At 32.8% G+C, this 7979-nt stretch overlaps 1 pseudogene; it reads right to left on the bottom strand.

The window, feature by feature from the left end:
• Positions 1-215: 215 nt before the first annotated feature.
• On the bottom strand, positions 216-7761 carry LOC127715154 (protein fem-1 homolog C-like; annotated as a pseudogene).
• Positions 7762-7979: the final 218 nt, after the last annotated feature.

The raw sequence follows: 7979 nt of genomic DNA, 5'->3' as shown, positions 1-7979 counted from the left end.
AGGTTAAGCTAGCTATAAAACCAGGTTTAATACAGCATTTTCTACATAAGGAAATGCCTATACGAAGTCAGGAATATGACAGTTGTTTTCCATTTGTTTGATTTGGGACAGCCTTTGATTTTGCAATTTGATAAGGGACTTTTGTTTTGAATATTCCTTGGAGTTCGGTATTTTTGTTATTTTATTTTCTATTACAAATATTCAAATGGTTCTAATAAACCAAACAGCAATTTATTTTTCATATATTTCAGGTTTTGTCATTGTTTTGGCTATATTTAATACTACATAGTAAAGCAGTTAGGCCATCTTTGTCAGATCTTTGTGTGTCTATTCCACACCCAAGCAAATCTTTCACAACTTCCAAAGAAGGAACCTGAGAGAAAAACGTATCATCAACAATTCCTGTGAGCGGATTTACGGCTAAATGTAAAAATGACTCCCCGTCATATGTTGTCGTATTCATTCTTACAAGTTCATGTATTATTTTTAAAAAATCGTTTTGTTCATATGGATCTCTCTCTAAACATCGGAAAACATTTATTATGTGACTGAAGCAGGTATTTGTAGTTGTTGATTGTATGTATATTGACAGGTCTGACGGATAATATGGCATCACAATTATAAATATGATCTTTCAACATAACCATGACTTCAATTACATCTTTTGTCTGTATCTGAAAAATTATAGTAGAATATATGTTTTTTGCTAAAACTTCAGTTTGTAAGGAAACTGAATTGCAACGTATATCTATCGTTAGAGGATCTTGTTTTCTGAGAAAGTAAATCATAAAAACAATATTTACCGACCGAAGTGCTCTAATTTCACCTTCAGATACATTGATAATATCCTGTCACTTAAAAACTACATTTCAGTACGTGCTTGAATCTCAACGTATCTCAGTTGAATTTGAATAAATGATAATATCGAAACTAGAAGGTCTGTTTAAAATCTTTTCCCTTATAATGACAAAGATGAACGACTTAAAACTAGATCGAATCTATGGTAAAAATGATAACTTAAAACTTAAGATCTTCCCTTTAATAATCAGTAACATACGCTCTGTCGAAATGCAGTCTATGGAAAGTGTGAATCGAGAAACCCGTTTCTTATGTGGAGTTGCGATATTTTCTAATATGAAATTGTAAATATACAGATACTCCATGACGAAAAAGACGTTTTTTGCAATAAAAGTTTTTTTTAATATCAAAATATATAAATACGTTCAGTCCAATATTAATTCACGCGACACATAGAGGAATTTTATGTATTACAATGTACCATTTAATTTCATTGAGTGGGAAATCGATTATATTAAGCCTTTTGAGGTCATTTTAAAGGAAAAAAGTCAAATGAACCAGTTAAACGAGCAACAAGGTAATATATCTTTGTGAACATATAAACTGTTAACCTATCATTTAAATATAAACGAAAATTAAGTCTTGAAATAAGCTCAATATCAGAGTAAAGGCAAAAGTTTATGTCCTTATAATAATTGTACTGCTACGTTTTTCTTTGGTAAACAAATAATTAAATGCTTTTTATCTTATTGTAGATGCGATATTTTTTAATGTAGTTGCGGTATGTTTTTATTGTAACTATACGTTTCATGTTATATGAGGTAGCAGTCTTAGCCCAGATAGGGTTTGATTTTGTTAGTTTTTATGGACTTCTACTTTTTAGCTCACCTGACCCAAAGGGTCAAGTGAGCTTTTCTCATCACTTGGCGTCCGTCGTTGTTAACTTTTACAAAAATCTTCTCCTCTGAAACTACTGGGCCAAATTTAACCAGACTTGTCCACAATCATCATTGGGGTATATAGTTTCAAAAATGTGTGATGAACCCGCCTGCCAACAAAGATGGCCGACATGGCTAAAAATAGAACATAGGGGTAAAATGCAAGTTTAATCCATTATTTTGAAAACTGTTATAAATAGAGAAAATCTGACATGGGTTGAAATGTTCAGAATGTTGAGCTCTACCAATCGTGTATATACGTCAAAAATGTCAGAAGACTTCTAATAGGAGTTATTACCCTTAATTGATAAATTTTATCAATTTTTTTTCAATTTTGCCTTTTATCTTGAAAACTTTAATAGATAGAGAGAAACTTTTTATTGCAAAAATGATCAAAAAGACAAGTTCTACAAATAAGTCTAAAGATCGAAATCGTCAGTCGGATCCTTATAGAGGTATTGCCCTTTGATGACGATTTTTACGATTTTTTTGTGTTTTTGCCGTACATCTTAAACATAATAATAGATAAAAACTTAAATAAGTAAAAATGATGAGCAAGACAAGATCTACAAGACAACATGAAGAAAATCATCCGACGACTCCTCATTGGAGTTATTGCCTTTTAAAGACGATTTTTACCAATTGTTTGGCGTTTTGCCTTATATGATAATACCTCTATAAGGATCCGACTGACGATTTCGACCTTTAGACTTATTTGTAGAACTTGTCTTTTTGATCATTTTTGCAATAAAAAGTTTCTCTCTATCTATTATAGTTTTCAAGATAAAAGGCAAAATTGAAGAAAAAAAATTGATAAAATTTATCATTAAGGGTAATAACTCCTATTTGAAGTCTTCTGACAGTTTTGACGTATATAAAAATAGATAAATAGAAACTTTAGATAGCAAAAATGATCAGCAAGTCAAATTTTGCCGATAAAGTTAGTAGACTGTTACTTTATATAGGAGTGATTTCCCTTAAATGAGGATTTTTTAACCTCGTTTGTGTTTTGAGCAAAAACTAAAGAAGATAGAGAGAAACTAAACAGACAAAACGATCAGCATTACACGATCAACAAAAAAACCAGATTTTTGTCATGAATTCTATTCTCGTCTACAATATTGGAGAGCGTCCTTTGTTGAATATGCACATAAACCTAGGTGAGCGATACGGGCTCTTTAGAGTAACTAGTTGAATTTGCCTTGGAGTTTGGTATTTTTGTTATACTTTTTTTTATATGCAAAGGATAATATCAAGTTATGTTGTATAAACCGGCCCGATTTTTCTTCAAATTGTAGGCATCGACATAACATCTATTTCATTTCTATATGAACACGTCCAAAAATACATTACCGATATCCTTACTACATGTAATCTGTTTAAATGGTGTTTAAATCCTTAACACAATTCTAAATACATAACTGTACATTGTTTTTACTTTTTTAAACATGTTTAATTTTGTAACATGTTTAGATTGAAGAAAGTGTTTAGGATTGTGTTTAGGATCATGTATAGCTTAGAAATTAGTGCATGTTTAAGTCCTAAAAACTTTTAATTCTAAAACACATTTAAAAATGTTTATATTCGAAACATGTGTACATTTAATGTGTTTACTTAGAAATGTGTTTAGATAATATCATAACTGTAAAAACGAGTTTTTGGGCATGTTAAACAGATGATCGCTTGAAATAAAACTGACTGTAAGTAATGGAAAAGAAAAACGATTCCTAGTTCACAACTAAAAAATATGTTCTTACTTTCCACATTTTAACCTATCGAATGCAGTTCGTGGCCTTTTTAATCTTCATGCATAATTCGATAAAATTGCAAAAACATTACATTAAATATAGATTTTCCAGATATAAGAAGGCGAAAAAATGTTAGTATAAATATTTTTGTCTCGCCTCTACGAAGTCATGGAGGCAGGCTGTTTCCGGTGGTGTCGGCTGCGTCAACATTTTTTCCTAATTTGTGATCAGCTTAAGTTTTTTTTTTTAAAAGGGACCACTAACGATAAGTCAATGGATATTTGGTATGCACTTGTATTAGCATTGGCATATTTTATGGAGATAAGAACGCCTCATCCCCTGAACGATATTTCATCGCCTGCGAAAGGTTTGCATCGCTTACAAAGTCAGGAATATGACAGTTGTTTTCCATTCGTTCGATGTGTTTGAGCTTTTGATTGTGCAATTTGGTAAGGGACTTTTCGATTTGAATTTTCCGTAGAGTTCGGTACTTTTGTTATTTTACTTTTTACAGTTAGAGTTTTTGTTTATGTCAGTTTAAGGAGAACCATCGACAATAGGTCAAGTATATTTGGAATGCAGTTGTAACAGCATTATTATATCGGATCCATTATCATTTCCAGGGAGATTATTTGGTCCTGCAGCTTCAATCAAGTTTCATTGACTTTGACTGTTTTTCATAATAAATGCATGATAAAGTCTTTCCTCCTCTTTATTTCAACAACTGCATTTAACTATTAAAATTACATATAGACATGACAGATGATACATATATCTGTGTCAACACTGTGCAATATTGATTTGTAAACCCAAAATTGATCGACGCGCAGGGGGTATTGAACATCGTGTCTACTACGTTTTAAGCATATAATTGGTTATTATGTACGTAAATCATCTATACGAAATTTCAGTGATATTTTGCCTGTACCATCGAACCTGTCATGAATAAGTGTCGATGTTTCTACTTTGCTTTAATGGTTTGTGCCATATTATCGTATTTTTTTCATATGAAAAAAGTGTCGCATTTCTATTAGAAAATATCGCAGTGGAAAAGTTTTTCATCATAAAAGCATATCGCTATCTAATTAGAAAAAATAGTATCATTATCATATTACAAGTGATTAAGGCGTAGAATGCAATCGAATAAGTTCAATGGCCAAAACACTGTCTTTGGTACATCATTGTCAAAGTATTTGGACACCTCAAAATTATAGATCGTGCAAATAGGTTTCATTTAATGCAAATGCATATTTACTCGTATAAATACAACATACTTGGGATAGAATATTCAAAATACATGGCAAGTTGTATATACGTTTGTCCTGTTAAATACGTCTATTTTTTAAAAAAAGAATAAGCACGTACTTTCCTATGAATTTTGTTTTATTCCAACAAATGTCAACATTCGTCTGAAAATTCCCCACAATGAACCTCATTTACAAAAGAAAATATCGCTACTTCACATAAGAAACGGATTTCTCGATTTGCACTTTCCATAGACTGAAATGTATCTCAGTTGATACGTAACGCTCTTGCTTGTTCACGTCAAATGAGTCCAATGGAAAACAAACATCTTTTTTTTCTAGTGGTCGATTTTCATTCAAAAAATGAGTTTTCAAGGTGTATTCATACTGCATGACTATACAGTAACATGTAGGCTCATAACTATCGATTTAATCCGAGGCGTCAGCCGCTCCGCAATGCAATCTTTTGTTTTATCATAGACAATAATTAACCGACAACATGTAGAACGCCCCATAAGCGGTTGATCATTGAGACGTATTTAGTGAAGATGGATAAGACAATTACTAATAGTGTGCTGATCATATTTTATTAATTGCATCTTTATAAAATTACAAAATGTGGTCACCGTAAAACCTCATTACCAAGTTAATAAATTCATGTTAACCGCTATATGTCTTTTTGTATTATTTGGTGTCGTTTGTGTGCCGACTCATTTACGTATACATCACATTTCGTTTTTATTTGCAATAATGTTATAATGCAGGCTGAATAATAAATATTGCAATGATCGGAATTATTATAGCTCATTCATTTTTTCCACGCTTGGTAATTAAAGAGGATAAATGTAAGACTTGGAGAAAAATCCGCGATATTTCACAAAAGCCTACATCCAGAATATATATATTTGGACGTCTCCAATTCAGTAATGATATATAAAACTATTCGAGTTGCTGTATAACTCATGGTGTAAATAATCATGCTTTATTTAACATGTGGGGCATCGGTGGCCAAGTGGTCTATATCACTAGCATGTAAAGACCGAGGTTGGGAGTTCGACTCCTGCACGTGGCAGGTGCGCTCGACTGCAATCTTAAATGACTAGGATTGTCAATTTTCCTACCGAATGTCGGTGGTTCTTTCCGGGCACTCTGGCTTCCTCCACCAATAAAAACTGACCGCCACGAAATAGCACAATAGTGCTGAAATTGGCAATTGGCATTGGCATTGGCATTCTGTATGTATGTGCCTGTCCCAAGTCAGGAGCCTGTAATTCAGTGGTTGTCGTTTGTTTATGTGTTACATATTTGTTTTTCGTTCATTTTTTGTACATAAATTAGGCCGTTAGTTTTCTCGTTTGAATTGTTTTACATTGTCATTTCGGGGCGGTTTATAGCTGACTGTGCGGTATGGGCTTTGCTCATTGTTGAAGGCCGTACGGTGACCTATAGTTGTTAATTTCTGTGTCATTTGGTCTCTTGTGGAGAGTTGTCTCATTGGCAATCCTACCACATCTTCTTTTTTTATATTAAACACCAATCAACCAATCAATCATTTTTGTTAACATAAAGACAATTCATATAACACCTTTACCTTTTCTTTTGACTTTAGATCCTCAAATTCGATTTGCATTTCACAAAATATATTTGCAAGAGAAGTTGCAGCATACACAGTATTATTCTCTAAATACTTTTCCCGTCTTAATTCAAGGCAATAGGCATATTTCCATAATTCAACACATCTTTGGAACATTTTACTATCTGCATATACTGCACCACGATATCGTACTTTATAAATAGTGTCTTCGTGATAATCTCCAAGAATTCGTCGATATTTAAGAAGTGCCTGCATATAAAGTATATGCTCATCTTTTGTTTGTTCAAGTTCACTAGATAATGTTATTTCATTTGTGTTAGCAAATGCAGTTTTCGAGAAAATATCTTCGGAATTATGACACTTATTGATGGAAATGACTGAAAAATGTAGTCGCAATTCGAGAGATTTTAACCAGAATTTACGTGCCTTTTCAATATCTGTATCAACTTGATGACATGTACCCTAGTAGTTCATATGAATCGACGAGTTCAATATTTGTACAAGAACCTTCCTGCAGAAAAACATCAACAACTAAATCATGTCCATTAAATGCTGCTAAATCAAGGGCTGTTCTTTTCGTTTTATTTCGTATTGTGTAATCGGCATTATTGGTCAGTAGAATCCTAGTACTGTTGACATGACCTTCTTTGGCGGCATAATGGAGTGCGGTCCAGTCATTTACATCCACTGAAATTACCTCTACACCCTTTCCAATTAAGTAGTCAACTAACCCCGAACATCCAACAGAATTCATCAAGCATGTTCCACCGTACATATTAGTTTTCGAAATGTTTCCTCCATTTTCTACTAAAAATTCTACCATTGGCTGATGGTTCATGAAACATGCACAACGAACTGGAGTTGACTCTGTGTCGGAACAATCATTCACGTCAGCTCCATAGAATAAAAGAACACTTGCAATATCTACTATCCCGGATTCCGCTGCGCACCAAATTGGCGGTACTTTATATTGATTATCTTTTTCGTCTGTGAAAATTCCTTTCTGATTGACATCAGCCTCACAGTTTTTAATAAGATACCCAACAACGTCTTTCTGTCCGGTCGTAACAGCTGCGCAAAGCGCTGTATTTTGATTCACATTCAACGAGACGATCTGTTTACGAACCTCCGGTGATAGCAGGCATAACGTAGAAACGATCTTGGTGGTATTTTTTTCTTTAATGCAGTAATAGATAATATCCGCTTGCGTTTCCAAGTCATTTTTTGATTCACTATTTGTTGACATGTTTACAATCGCTAAATGGTGTTGACTGTTTAATATATGACACCTCGATCTCTTACCTTTTTTTTGGAATTTAGATTGATCGTAAATTTCATTTTACGTTTAATACCAAGTACGTGTGACAAAATAGTTCTTCGTTGAATTTTTAAATTTATCATTATAAATACATGGGAATGAACAAAGCTCCGAATATTATTTAAACTTCCTCGTTGAGATCAAATATATTACAATAATACTGGCAAACTGTGTTATACTATCACTGAGTACAAAAAGTCATGTATATTTAAATGTATAATAAGAGGGTTTTGGATGGGTTTACAGAATAGAGAATAATGGGGTATTGAAATATAAACAATAAAGAATAATGGGCAAAAAAATAAAGAATAGAGAAAAATATCCACAACATTTATATAA

Source organism: Mytilus californianus, unplaced genomic scaffold (assembly GCF_021869535.1).
Source record: "Mytilus californianus isolate M0D057914Y unplaced genomic scaffold, xbMytCali1.0.p SCAF_9, whole genome shotgun sequence".
Classification (NCBI taxonomy): Eukaryota; Metazoa; Mollusca; class Bivalvia; order Mytilida; family Mytilidae; genus Mytilus; species Mytilus californianus.
Note: the sequence above shows the minus strand (reverse complement) of the source record. Positions and strands in the feature narration are given on the sequence as shown.